This window comes from Apteryx rowi, unplaced genomic scaffold (genome assembly GCF_003343035.1).
Source record: "Apteryx rowi isolate R43461 unplaced genomic scaffold, aptRow1 scaffold_858, whole genome shotgun sequence".
NCBI lineage: Eukaryota > Metazoa > Chordata > Aves > Apterygiformes > Apterygidae > Apteryx > Apteryx rowi.
This window is the reverse complement of record NW_020451158.1, coordinates 214,418-228,383: the sequence shown is the minus strand read 5'-3', so window position 1 is coordinate 228,383 and position 13,966 is coordinate 214,418. Positions and strand designations below refer to the sequence as shown.

The following is a 13,966-nucleotide window of genomic DNA, read 5'->3' as shown; positions in this document are numbered from 1 at the left end:
GTAATATAAAATGACAGATCGTAAAATAATTACTCAGACTGTAAACACATCTTCAACAAAACTACAGCTTTTCCACATTTCTTCTTTCTCTCAAAAATAAATGAAAAAAAAGTCTGTAATTGCTAATGACAACCAAGTTGTCTAAAGCACAGCAGGGTTAAAACTGAGCACAGAATGGGGGTGGGTACGGGGGAATGTTACGATGTCGCCATCGCAGAAACCAGTACCGCTGTGATAGTAAGCGTAGAGGCTTCTGCGCCTGTCGATGCATGGCCTTAAGCACAGGATCAAGGTAAAAATGTGCCTCACAGCAAGTTTTGGCTCTCAGGCTTGGACGTTTCTAGGCTTGCCGGCTTTGTCGCTTTTTGTACCCCTATAAATGCCTACAAGACACTCCTGTATTAGTGCAAGGGAGTGGAGAGCAGGTTTACCTGATGTGATTGCTGGCTTAGGGTGCGATCCTGCAAATGAGCTGCTCTGGCGTTTACTGCCACGAGCGTTTCCCTGGACTCCTTTTAGCTGGAGTCTAATGAGCAGGGGGCCATATGCTGCTTTTCAGCCTGTCGCCTGCCTGTCTGTGGGCACCCCCTGTGTCCGGTCCACCTGGGTGGAGCTGGAGGTGCGTGGCCGGGGATGGCGGCAGCCTCCATGCGCGGGAGCATCCCCCACCTCCCGCTGCCTGGCACGGGGCGCCCAGGATGCTGCCCCTGGGCTTTGGGCACAGGTTTTCCTTCGGCACCCTTCTCCCCTGAGAAGGGAGCATGCCAATGCCTGTAACTGTTGCAGACCTCCATGCCTTTTTTCTTTTTTAGGTTATATCCTGTATTATGGATTTGCCCAAAAAAGAGTACTGTAACTCTTTTGTCTAAGACAGCAGATATTTTTTTTTGCTTTCTTTTTCTCTCCCTCTCCTCATTTTAATTTATTTTCTTTGGTTTGCAGTCATTTCAAGTAAAATATTACATCTCTTTCCCTTTTTTTTTTTTTGATGTTGTTGTATTATTTAAACAAACACTTCCAGCCATCTACTCTTAGATTTAAAATGTGGGTTCTCTAATACAGGAAAATAAGTGATTTAAACAAAAGAAGTGGCAAAACAGTTCAGACATCATTCCCTCTTAATGAAAACTTGCATTCAAAGCTGAGCCAAACGGACAGCACAGAGTTAGCATGTAAGCAGCAAGTAACGCTGAATACAAGCAATAATGAAACCAACCCTTCTGTTTTCTTTATTCGTTATTTTAAATTCCCTAAGTACACCAGCTTTAGATTTGAAGGGAAGCCAGAAGGGAAAGTTATACATCTTATATCCATTTAAAATATTATCCAGTAAAAATAACATCGTCACGTTGACGTGCATCTATTCCTCCCTTGTGTTAGTAGGTTAAAATTAAAATAACTAATGAAAATATAAGATCCAATGCCTTTGACCATGTGCTCTTCAATACTAATGTTGCTTTTCTGCTAGCTGCTGGATTTTAAAGGCTAAAGTGTGTGTCAATGCAATGTTGGTTGCGTTCATTTTTGGGTTTTTGCCTTAAAGCTTTGATACAGTTATGCTTTGTTTGGAGTCAGAGTGTTGTAGGAGAATTTTAAAATGAGAAGAGCTGCTTGGAATAAAAAAAGGTGAGGAAAACATCCAGCCAATAGTAAATATGTAAAATGTTTGTATTTTCTGAAAAAAAGAAAAAAGGATTGGAACCTTAAAAATAAATACAGTTAGTGTCTGCTTGAAAGGAAAATTAATTTTTCTGAGTGTATGCTATATTATCATGTTGCATGTTGAAATAATTTTAAGATGTGGTAGTAGAAATGCCTCTTCTGAAAGCTTCACGTTGAATGGGGCTTTCTAGAGGTTTTTTGCTTTGTGTGTACTTCACCTTTTAAAAAACTCTCAAGCTATTTATGTGAAAAGGTTTTTTTGTTTGCTTGTTTGTTTTACTGTTTAAAAAATAACTTTATCTCTGGCAAAGTTTATATAAAATGGACAGGGAATAGTCTATTTTATTGTGTGAACTTGATTTCTCAGTGTTACTGCTGTCAGTGATTTCTCTAGGTAATATACTTTGTAAGGCTTAGCAGTGTTTTTTGTCCTTTCAAGCTTTTTTTTAATTTCCTAGACAAAGAAATTACAGAAATTAGAAATATGAATTTCTGTATTTTTCTAAATTTGCTTTATCAGAATTGTTTCCAAATGCGATCCCTACAGTGAAAACTAAGCAAGACCCATTCATATTAAACAGCGTTCTATGTTAAGCAACTGTTATACACCTTTTATTCTACCTTTAATGTTTAGCCATTTCTGTTACCCAGCTGATTTTCTTGGTCCTTTGGACAGTAATTTACTACATTTTGGTTTATCTAGGAAGAGAAAAAAAGGTTAAAGGAAAAAATTATTGTGTAGAACATGGGTTTGGTGAGGCTTCAGATGTGCTGTGGAAATTACTGAGTCTATTCTTCACTTTTCTGAAGAGAAACATTTTTCTGAACACTGGACTGCCAGATATATATTTAGGCCTCTGGTAACTCAGCACAGGTCAGTTGAAATAAATGCTGATTTGCTCGTTTTATCTTAAGGTAAAATCTCTTCTTCTGCCTCTTTCCTTTGAATGCTTGAATAAAAAGAAAGACAGTAAAGTTTCAAAATGCTGCATCAGTACAGATGGCTGCATATTGTACAGGGTTTTTAATATTAGGGTGAGCAGAAAATACAAAACAGGCTATTTGTCCTGTTACACCTGTAAAAATAAAAATGCTGCTTCTCTGTGGCGCTGTGTTGCTATTTTTTGTAGTGCGAGAGTACCATCCTGATATTTTCTGCAATTGTTATCCACTTTGGAAAGGAAAATGTGGTGGAGGCACAAAATTGTGTTCTCTGCTAGGGAGAGGCAAAGACAAAGGCTACAATAACAGCGGAGTTCCAGCACAAAGTGGGCTTTTCCAGTTAGATCAAATTTCTTGTACTGATTAAGGTTTTGGCCATTTGCTGGCCAGTAAAAGGTGAACACTAAAATAGTAGATCTGATAGTCCTTTAAAAATCTGCCTCTCTGTGTATGGCATAGCCATTTGCATAGATGGGCATGTGTGTAAGTGCAGTATTAAAGCTGAACTGTGTTTTGCAAATCTCCGTAATGAATCTTGAAGTATTTATTTTGCTCTCCTCTCTGTGCTGAAGGCTCGCAGCACTGCCAGCTGAGTGCTGAGCAAAAAGGGGGAACGAATCATTGGCTATTGGGACAAATGGGAACTGAAAAAACAATTTTGTTTTGTGTGTGCATGTGCAATGCTGCATTAGATGAAATATCTGATCTGTAAGACAGTTTCCCTAATTGTTTCAGTTCTAGCAAAGGAATGAGGTCCTAAATTCAGGTAGTTACAGATTAGTTACTTGTACATGTTCTACGAATGTAGTGAAGAGTTGTTATGAGAATGGTCAAGGGATAAAAATAATGCTGGTGTAGTACTGTCATTATCAATTTTTGAATAGTTTTTACGCTGTGTTTTAGAAGTATTAACATTGTTTAAATGCTGTGTTTATTTGGATAACTAGAAAAAAAAGTAGTCCTAAACCATGCCTTCTATGATTTTCCTATTAAAATTCAAACCTAACTTCTTGTTAGTAATCTTTAGGCAGCACTATTAAAATATTGTGATTTACACTAAGCAGTATTATGAAAACTGAATATGAACACTATAGTCTTACACTAGTACAGTTCATAGCTTATGGGCTGTTGCAACACAAGACTATAAATACATACATGCATACATATGTCTGGATAGGTCTACCATATTACACACAGCACACGTGTGTGCGCACAAAGAAGAGAGACTAAGTATGGCATTTGGTTAAAACAGTTGTTGAGGGGAGGAGGAGTTGTTTGTTTTTCCTGCAGCCATATGATGGAAGTAAAATAAGCTTTAGATGGCAACTTTGATTTTGGCATTTGTCTTAAAAAGTTTCTGAGGAGCAGATGTATTTGTAAGTGAGTCAGAGAGAGTTCTTGATTTCCAACCCCAGACTCACTGCCCTGCTGCCAGGAGACAAAAGGTGTCTCTGTCCCTTTTTTTCACAATTTCCTTATTAAGGTACTCATGTGCAATAGAAGATGTATTGTGAAGTTTTCTTGAAATTGGCTTGGCAGACCAAGAGAAATCCATTGCATACCATTTCTGGGAATATAAACTGAAGAGCCGACCTTTTCACATTTCAATGTTTTTATCATCCATCTAAAATCTCCAGTGAAATGGAATTATGCCCTAGCAAAAATGGTTAATTTCGAAACTTGAAGTTTTCATGGATTAGTCACTGATATCCACTGGGAATTTTCAGTATTCTGAAAAGGAAGTGTTTTTAAACAACTGACAAAAATGGTTTACTGAATGAGTCTGGAAGCAGTTTTTCAATAGTTTCTTTTTTGTTTTGGTGATGCCAATGTTGTCATTCATTCTGTACTTTATCAGAATAGATAGGTTAGAAAAACCCCACTGAATAACAGAGTTCATATTAGCTTTGTCAGGTTGCAATAAATTTCATTAAAATAACCTTTATTAAATTGTGACATATGTTTCGTCTGCATGGAAGCTGATTAATCTTTTTAAAGTAAAATGAAAAATTATATAAAAAGATTCTTTGTAGTAAACTGGCAGTTTATTGACAGTACCACAATGACAGTCTGTTTTTAAAAACTATTTTACATGATATTTAATGTAAAGGTAATGTAAATTTCTATACAAACATAAATAGTTCAATTTGGAGTGTTACATGCTCGGTTGAGGCCTTCTTGTTAAATCTGCTTTGAATTCCCCAGCTGTAACTCCATCACTGCAGCTGGTGTTAGTGGACTTGCTTTGAACTTCTGTTGATATAAATAAGTTCATAATGCTGTGTATTGTTCATATTATCTGTTTGGGAGTGGGATAGTAGTCCATTTGAATTTTCTAAAATCCTTCATATTTATTCTGCCATTTTTGTCAAATATGAAATGTGTGTGCATATATAAAGAATGTTTAAATGTATCTCTGTATGGGAACACATATTTCTAGGCAAAGGAAATATAGGATCACATATGTGTGTGACATTTTGTTTACTAAAACTGAAAAATAGCAGAATACTGTTAAAGCTGAATATGTAAATTTACACATCCTTACAAAATGTAAGAATCTGATAATGAATGCAACTGTGACAACTTCAGTAAGTATAACATGACAGAGGAAAAAAGCAAATGATTCCTTGGATAACAATTCATAGAACATAAATTTTATGAAGGTTTTTAATTGACGATGGTGTTTACCTGTGACTGCTGTAAAAAATATAAAAGCCCGTATTACTTATACAAATAAATACATTAATACATTCAATAGGATAATTATTTTCTTGACATTGTATTTTACAGTAATAATAATATGTGTCAATATTGCTCATGTTAGGAGTCTTTTTTTCAAGAAGAGGCATTTAAATATACTAGTATTTGCACTAGTACATTTAAATACCACTTCGTCTACAAATATACTCTGTTACAGTTTGGGATTCCAATTATATTTTAGATAGCCAGGCTAGATATACGAATCTAAAATGCATATGTACCACATACTTTATTTATAAGTGGCTTAAGAGAAATACAGATTTAACTGAACTGTAAAACTAAAGTTGGCTATAAAATATAGGTGTAATACTAATACTCAGTTCATAATTGGATAATATACCTGTGAATGCTATATTTATAAACACATCAGATTAAGTATCTGTATGTTTTGAATAATTATAACTGCTATGCATCTTTTACGATAATGGACATCCCTTTTTATTTTCCTACAATTTATGCAAATTTTTAGCCTTTACTAAATTTTATGACTTTAGTAAAGTTTTAATATTAAAAACATTAAGCAGTTTATTTGTATGTTATTTTTGTTACCATTAGAATTTACTTTGTTCAGAATTGTAGCACTCTATTGTAATTAAAAAATGCAAACTCTTTAACACAGAACTTAGTCGCTAGACAACGCCTGTCTAGTTTAAAAGTCTGTAAGTAATTTACAATATAAAGGTATTTTAATCCCCTTTTTGAAGACTTAAGAACTTTTAAGTTTTCATTATAAATTTCATCATGTATGTTTGCTTGCCTCTTGCAGCTTAGCATGTTCTAAAAATTAATATTTTATTGTTTACAATATATTGGCTACTTTTTTGGGGGGGGGGGTAATTTTTTTTCCTCCAGTAGTTATTTCTTCAGGGCTTTTACCTGTCATCCAATTTTAAGCAGACCTGCCCATTTAAATAAATGCAGGGCTCTGTTTTAAAACCCAATAGCTTATTTTAGCTCTGTGTTCCCAGTGATATCAGGATAAAAGTATTGCCAGAACAGAATATTTATGGTACGAGAACTAGAAATGTCAGTCACTGCTGAAGGTACAGAAATATCAGATGGTAAAAATCTTTTAACATTTCCAGGTTGTAAACTTTGCATATAAAGTATGATGTTCACTAGTATGAGTGCTGTCTCTCTTTCTGTAAGTATATCTAGATGTCCTGCTGCTAAAGAAAGTTGCTGCTTTTTATATTGTGATTATAAAATATTTACGACCATTTCTTATTCTTTAGCTAACTGAATGCAATTGCAACTTGTCACTGAAAACGTGAACACTTTTGCATACCCGGACTTGAATAGTAAAGCCTGATCTCAGTGGGACAGCTTTTAACGTAGAGCTTATTCAAAGCAGAGGAAGAGGGAGGCAGTCAGACCTGTATAAAACTTGGGAGTAGCTGAGGTATGCTGAGTGGGATGTGGAGGTGCCGAGGAGGGGGGAGGAGGGGGACGTAGGCTATCAAAAAAGAGCAAGAGCCAGTGATCCATACAGTAGAGCTGTATTGTCTGATCCCAGCAGGAAGAATAACTTACAGTCTGTCGGACCATGCATTAATACTACCGGGGGAACGGAATATTTTTAAAAGCTATTTAGTTAAATTTTCAATAAAACAAAAATCGTGGTATTTTACAGCTGAGGAGCTCTCTTCTCATCTGAAAATGAAACAAGACCTGTTAATATCATTGCTTAACTTCTAGTTTGCACCTCCTTCACAGATACACACTGTAGTTAAATTTGCCTCCAGGAACTCTGTAGCATGTTTATGATAATTAAGTAGAAGCCAGTAAACAAAATTTAGGTTTGTGCTTTCATTTGTTGCTTGTGATATAAATGTTCATCGGTAAGCATGGTATATAAGCAAAATACTAATACTATCAGTTTCGGTCATACAGCTCTGTATAACTGAAAAAAAAAAAAAAAAGTTGCAAGAAAAAATTGTGTTGGTAACACCCTTTAAAAAACTGCTAATGCAATGCACTGTTTAATGTCTCCTTTCTTTAAAAAAAAAAAAAAAAAAAAAAAAAACTTGTCCCACTGCCAGAGTTTCATTTGTGTTGATACCAGTTTAATGCCAAGTTTGCTATAAAACATTACTATTAAAATACAGTGTATTGAAGGAAATGTTTTTGCAAAATGCTTCATTATGTTTTGAAGGGAAGGCTGTTGGAAATGTATCTGTGTTCAGCTTGCCTTTACTGTTCAGAATCACTTACTTCAAAATTGTCTTTATTTGGTATTTAAATGTTTTTCCCCCATAATTTAATAAGCCACGGATGCATTGGAATTGATGCGAGTTATTCCAAGGTAGAACAGAAGCTTCCCAAGTAACCTGTCCAGTATGGAATTACTGTCCTTCCTATGCAGTGTGCCCCAGCTACAATCCCACAGAGCACCTTGAATCCCTGCAGGGAACAATGGACAAGGCTGCTTTGCTTTTATTTATTTTTTAAAGATTATTTTTTATCCTGGAAGAGTATCTTTAAAAAGAAAAACTTTGTAAATGTTAAGTTAAAGCTATTCTTGGTGATGTTATATACTGGAATTATTTTAGTGATATGATAAAAAGCATCCAAAGATGGGAATTTGCATTTCCCCAGATGGCTTTACGCTAAAATCGTAATATGTTTAATTGGATTATTTAAAGGAAAAAAAAAGTACTTATTCATTTTTTTAATTAAATGTTTCTGATAGGTTTTCAGACACCAGCTGATGTTGAAAATGAGCTCTCCTATTTAGAAGGAAAAAATTCACAAATATATTTAGAGCTGACCTTAGTGTTGACACCTGTATTACATAGAACTGAGATAAAAGAGCAAGAGATACCACTCTGAGTTTAAATATAATAAGAAAAGCTAGTGTATTATCAGGAGCTTCTATAATGAGTTTCAGATAGACAGAACTTGCAACAAGTGGAAAGAAAGGGGTTATAAAACTATGTAATGGTGTAAACAAACTTCAGCATGAAAATATTGCCGTGTTACTATTTCCATAATTCGAACTCAATCTTAAAATGATTATTCCCTTTTTGGAATTCCTTTTCCATTAAGTGAATCTTATATAAGTTAGTCTTCACTTAATTGTTTTTCTCTTTCCTTAACCCTTTTTTTTTTTTTTTTTAATACTTCAGTAACCTAAAGATAGATGACTTTCAATCTTACTTTCCAACTGTGGGGACAGATACAATGCTCTTATTTCTCCTTGAAGGGCAACTTTCAGTGAATGAATCTGAGCAGTAATTGTGCAAAGAAGATGCACTTTTAACCCCCCCATATACACCAGAATCATCCCCGTTATGAGACGGGAGGAAGCAGAGATGAAACTTGGCCGTCTTCACTTTTTACTTTGCAAAAAGTGAGAAAGAAGGGAGAGGTATAGAGAATAAACAAGGAGATACGTATTTTATATAGAAAGGGCAAAAATAAGGAGCTAAAAATAATATTTAAGTAGAAGGGGGAAAAGCCATTCAGAGAATCTCTTGAATGCAAGTAAAACACAGACTAAGTTATTCATATACTTCAGTCTGATCCTTCTTTAAGAAGCAGATCTGTCTTTTACATTACATTGGCATCAAAAGTTGAATGCACTATCCTATATAATCTCTTTTCTTCTGCATAGGACTAGCATTCTCATTTGTGCATGTTCTGTTACATTAAATACTATCATGAATGTCATGTCATTATTTTTAGACAGAAAATGATAACAAGAGTTTTAGCTGGACATTATGACCATCTGTTGCTAGGTTTGATATCCAGAAATTTTGCTTGCTTTTACTTTTTAACCACCCAGAATTTTTGCATATATGCTCTTGGTATCCACGGGCAGTATGCAATAGATATTGACAGTATTAGAGGCAGAGTTTGGAATTAGAAGGTATGATGTTACCCAAGTAAAAACTTGTGGGCAAGTCAATATTTAAATATCTTGTCAGCTATGTTCTGATAATCTCTAGTATGTTCTTACTGTAATTCCCTAAAAATATTAAAAACATTTTGTGGTTTCACACTATTAAAAAAAAAAAAGTTGGTAAGGGTAAACCATAAAACATAGTTGGCTTACAATAGAAATGTTTATTCTCCTCATAATACCAGTGGTTGGGCATTTTCTTGAGATTTGAGGCTGGATAAAAACGTGTAACAGAGGTTCCTTACATGTGTCACTGCAGTAGTCGTTCAAGATGTGACACAACCAGCTAACTCTGAGAAACCTGCATGTGCCGCACTATACTTTCTAGACTTGGCTGATATTGTGCATTTTAATAGAGTAAGTGTGATTAAAGTCATGTCTGAAACCAATGTGATGATTTTAATATACTCTATGATGTATAGGTAGAATGTATTTTCTGTCAAATGCAGTATATACTGTATTTAGTGTGGGATAGGTTCTTAGTAATTATTGCTTTTGCCAGTCTTATCAGTTTGGCAGAGTTCATATTAGCTGCTGGAATGACTGTATTGCAAGCTGTAGTATACTGTAAATAGTGTTAAGTCTTTGTCACTCATTATCACAGCAGATTATTAAATATTGTATTTTTAATGCATCTTGGAAAAAATCTAAGCCTCTAAATACCTCTGCTCCATTTTGCAGGCTAGTGAGTTTTTAAGCAGAAGTTGGAGAGCAGCCTCTTTGGATGGAATTTGAGAGTTACAAGGAATAGAAACCCCCATCTACTTTTTCTTTTTCCATCACAGTTTTTCTATCTCCTGATCAATATTCAGAGGAATAAAACATCACTTAATGTATTTTTTTATCAGGAATATTTTATAAAGTCTTAGAAACACATTGTATTGACTTTTCCAGTCAGTTGAAACTGCATAGCTGTTTCAAAAGTACATCAGGAAAGCAATGATAGCATAAGCAAAATAAATATTAAATCAGAGAGACAACTATGACTTCCCTTAAGTAACCATGTAATCCCTTTTTTCTTATGGTAACATATTTTCCACAAAGAAGACTCTTCAAGGTTGAATCCTGTACAGTCTCCTTTTTTTTCTTCATGTAGGGCAAATCAAATGCTCGACAATGTTTTTTGTTAGGAAAACGTGTAAAAATTTTTTGAATATACCAATAACAGAAAAAGTATATATATTTTTATTACAACAGGGAGATTTCATTGGTTGAGTGAAATGGCGAGATGTGACGCAAAAGGACACTTGGACGGGTAGAAATGCTGATGTATGCCAAAGCAGGCGTACCAAGAAAGGCTGTTGCTATGAGAGAAACGGAGGGAGAGAGAGAGATCGTGAGAGAGCAAGTTGTGGAGGCCTTATTTTCTCCTTTTTGGCTTACACCATAGAGACTGCAACATCTCCAGTTTTTAGCAGGGAGGGTTTAGGAGCTTTAGAGCAGTATTTTCATGACACCAAGCATTTGGAGGAGGGAAAGAAAAAAGAGAGAGAGATGTAGGTTACCTTAGAGTACAAAAGCAACTGGAAAGTAGAAGGAGACTGTATATACTAAGCCAATGATCTGTGCTATGATAGATATACAAATTAGTACAACAGAGGAAGCAGCTTAGCTCATTATCCACCTGATGGTAGGAAGCCTTCCCATTTAAAATTATAAAATTAAGATGCATACAGATACACACACGGACAGATACACACACATTTATAATAACCCCACCTTTTAAGCTTATGAATTATCCAGCTGGGATACCGACGTCTCTTGTGTAACATTCTTAAGGAGCTGCAATAAATTCACCTTATGAATCCATTAGCCAGAAAAGGGGGAAAATAATTTGCAGGAAATTTTTTTTTGTCTCTCTTCTTCGGCAAGGGGGAAAAAAGTTTGTGCTATGAACTTAGCCTAGCAGCTTCTGGAACCTGAGCCAAAAGGGGCAGGAAGTTGTTTTACAATAGCATTACAGTGATCTGCCACAAATGGAAAAAGCCAAATGTTGGAGACTGCAAAAAGAAAAAATATTCTTCTCCCCCTCATTTCCCTTCTCTTGCCCCTTAAGAAGAAAAAAAAAAAAGGAAAGTTTAGCTAAAAGTGTTTTTTTTTTTAATTGCTTTCTGTAAGTAATGGAAAGATTATCTTACTTGCATATTCCATGGCAAGCATGAGGGAAAGAAGTATCAAAGGGACGTTTAAAAAAATGCACTTGGTAACTAGCAACGGGACTTTTGGCACAATTCCTTGAGTTTGCTTGAGGTTATGGAGGGGGGATGGGAAGAAGAAAAGCAAGTCTACGCAGTACGTTTTCTTTAAAAAAGGGGAGGGGGAATGGAGGAAAAACCATATAAAACTTTTTTTTTTTTAAAGGAAATGTATGTTGATCCTCTGAAGCTGAATCCTCAGGCATTCGTGGCCCGTCTTTGCTGTCCGATGTGTTTTTTTGTGAGTGTGTGTAAGCGCTCTCAATCAAACAGCAATCATGGCAGCTGTTTTTCTTCCAGCACAGCAGTTGAGCTGTCTCGCCCAAATGCTTATCAGCTTTTGACTCGGTGCCAAGATAGTTATAAGGGCCAAGCAGCCTGAGCTTGGCTGTGCAGCTGGTTTAGAAGTAAGGGCATGAGAAAACAAAATCACCAAGTTTTTTTGTCACATACAATATTTACTTTTCCAAATCTCCATTTGCAGCTCTGGGTGGTTTTTTTTTTTTTTTTTTTTTTCTTCTTTGTGCTGCAGTTTCACAGTCCTTACGGACTGCTTTGCTATAGAGAGACATGTAGATAGGTATAAATATAACGAGGAGCCCTTGTCTCTCTGTTATAATCCCAGAAGATATTTCCTTATGACCTCCCCCCCTCCTCCCCCCGGTAATTAAAAGCTTCATTAGCTGAGCTGCATTATCAGCCACATTGTCATATTGTGGGTGCATTTGGGTCCTGTCGCCGCTGAGCCTTTCCTCCCTCTCCTGCCGCCCCACAGAGCCATCCTCAGCCCCAGGAGGGCTCGCTGGGGAGCAAGCCCGCTTTGGCCGGGCCCGAGCGCAGCCGCCGGCAAGCTGTGGCAAGCGTGGCCCAGTGGCTGGGCCGGCCGCTCGCTGTGCCGTGGCGTGCACGCAGGCGGTGTGCATGTGGCTGCGGATGATGAAAACGAGCCTGCTCACGCAGGGCTGTGCCTCTGTTTCATCATCAGCTCCAGCCCGCTGCGCTGCGCTAGCTCATGTCCTCCTCCTTGCCCTTAGCCAGATCGCTCGCGCCGCGCACAAGGGGGAGGCCGGACTCGGAAAAAGGGCTGCTGCTGCTGCCGCTCGCATTCCTGCTGCAAGGGCCTCCCCTTCAGACGGCCTTTGCCAGAGCAGAACTTTTAAAAATGCTGCAAATAGGAGCTTCTCCCCCCCCCCTTGCTGCTTTATTTAACCCTCCTCTTTCAATGTTGAGGAACTGGCCTGATTTTCATTCTCTTCTGTGCTTTGCTTGGCTGTACTGTATATCGCAATGTTGAGGTTAAAGGTCCAAGTATTTTCCCCTCCGCTGATCCTTTTCTCTCTCTCCTCTTTTTCCTCGGTAAAAGAAATTGATTTCTTTGAGCAGTGAATCAGGCTTTGCTAGTTTGTATGCTGTGAGAATGAAGGCCTTTTATTTGCAATTTTTTTCCCCCTGAGTATCAGTGGACTGTGCTGCTTACAGAACCAGCTTCTCTCTCTCTGGCTTTCTCTTTAATGTATTTTTTTAATTGCTTTAGGTATCTGTGCCATGTGAAATAGGGCATCTCATATCCCTCCAAACCCCTTGTAATTTGACCATGGCTGAAAATGGAAGTATTGCAGGGTGTGGGGGGATAAGGGGCTGGGTATGGGGCTAGGGGGGTGCAAGGGCTGCTTCGTCCTCGCAAACCTCTCCCCCGCTTTCTCTGCTGAGGAGGGAAAAGGGGATGTGCAGTAAAATTCCGTCTCTGGGACAGGTGCCAGCTCCTAGACAAAAGAAGTAAAATAGGCGGTAAAGAGGGGAGGGGGGGAAATTTAATAGCCAACAAAAATAGGAATCGAAAATCTCGGAGAGGCAGCGCTGGTGAAAGTGATGTTGCCTAACTCGCCATTTTTTTTCCCCCCTGAATATTTGCTTAGCCATGGGTTGAAAGGAGAAAGTTGAGGCATACTTTTTATTCATGTCTTCTCTGCAGACATTTGAAAGCGTAAAGGGAGGGTGGAGGATGTCTTTTTTTCTCTCTCTCTCCCTCCTCTCTCTCTCTCTCTCTCCTCTCTCTCTCTCTCTCTCTCTTTCCCTCTCCTGAATTATTCATAGTGTCAGTGGTGAAGCCAGGACTATTAGCATGCATCAGACATGCTGTTTGTCTGTTTGCTAACATTCTTCATTCAAGACTTGTTAACTACCAGACAAGCTTAACACGCTTCTCTTTTTTCCCCTCCCCTTCCCTCTCCCTGTGTCTCTGTCTCTGCGCGCCTGCCTCCCCTCATTTCTGCCTTCCCTTGCCTTGCCTTTCATGCCACCCCTCTCAGCCTCCCATTGTTGTTGCCGAGAGCTGGCAGCCAGGGGTGGCGGTGGCAGGGGAAGCATGCGGACGAGGAGCCGGAGCCCGGTTGCTAGGTAAGGACCGCCTTCCCCTCCTCGCAGGCCTGCGCTCCACTTGCAGAGGCGAGCGGCACCGCCGAGCCCGCCGGGCGCCTTGTGCCCGCCGCGCCGCAAGGTGACG

General features: G+C 37.9%; 1 long non-coding RNA gene across 1 annotated transcript; it reads right to left on the bottom strand.

Annotated features, from left to right (window-relative positions):
* Nucleotides 1-6,987: 6,987 nt before the first annotated feature.
* LOC112977687 lies at nt 6,988-11,417 on the bottom strand. Its single transcript, XR_003257611.1, has 3 exons — nt 11,407-11,417; nt 10,988-11,050; nt 6,988-7,017 (listed from the first exon to the last, which is right to left on the bottom strand). It is a non-coding gene; the product is annotated as an uncharacterized LOC112977687 (long non-coding RNA).
* Nucleotides 11,418-13,966: the final 2,549 nt, after the last annotated feature.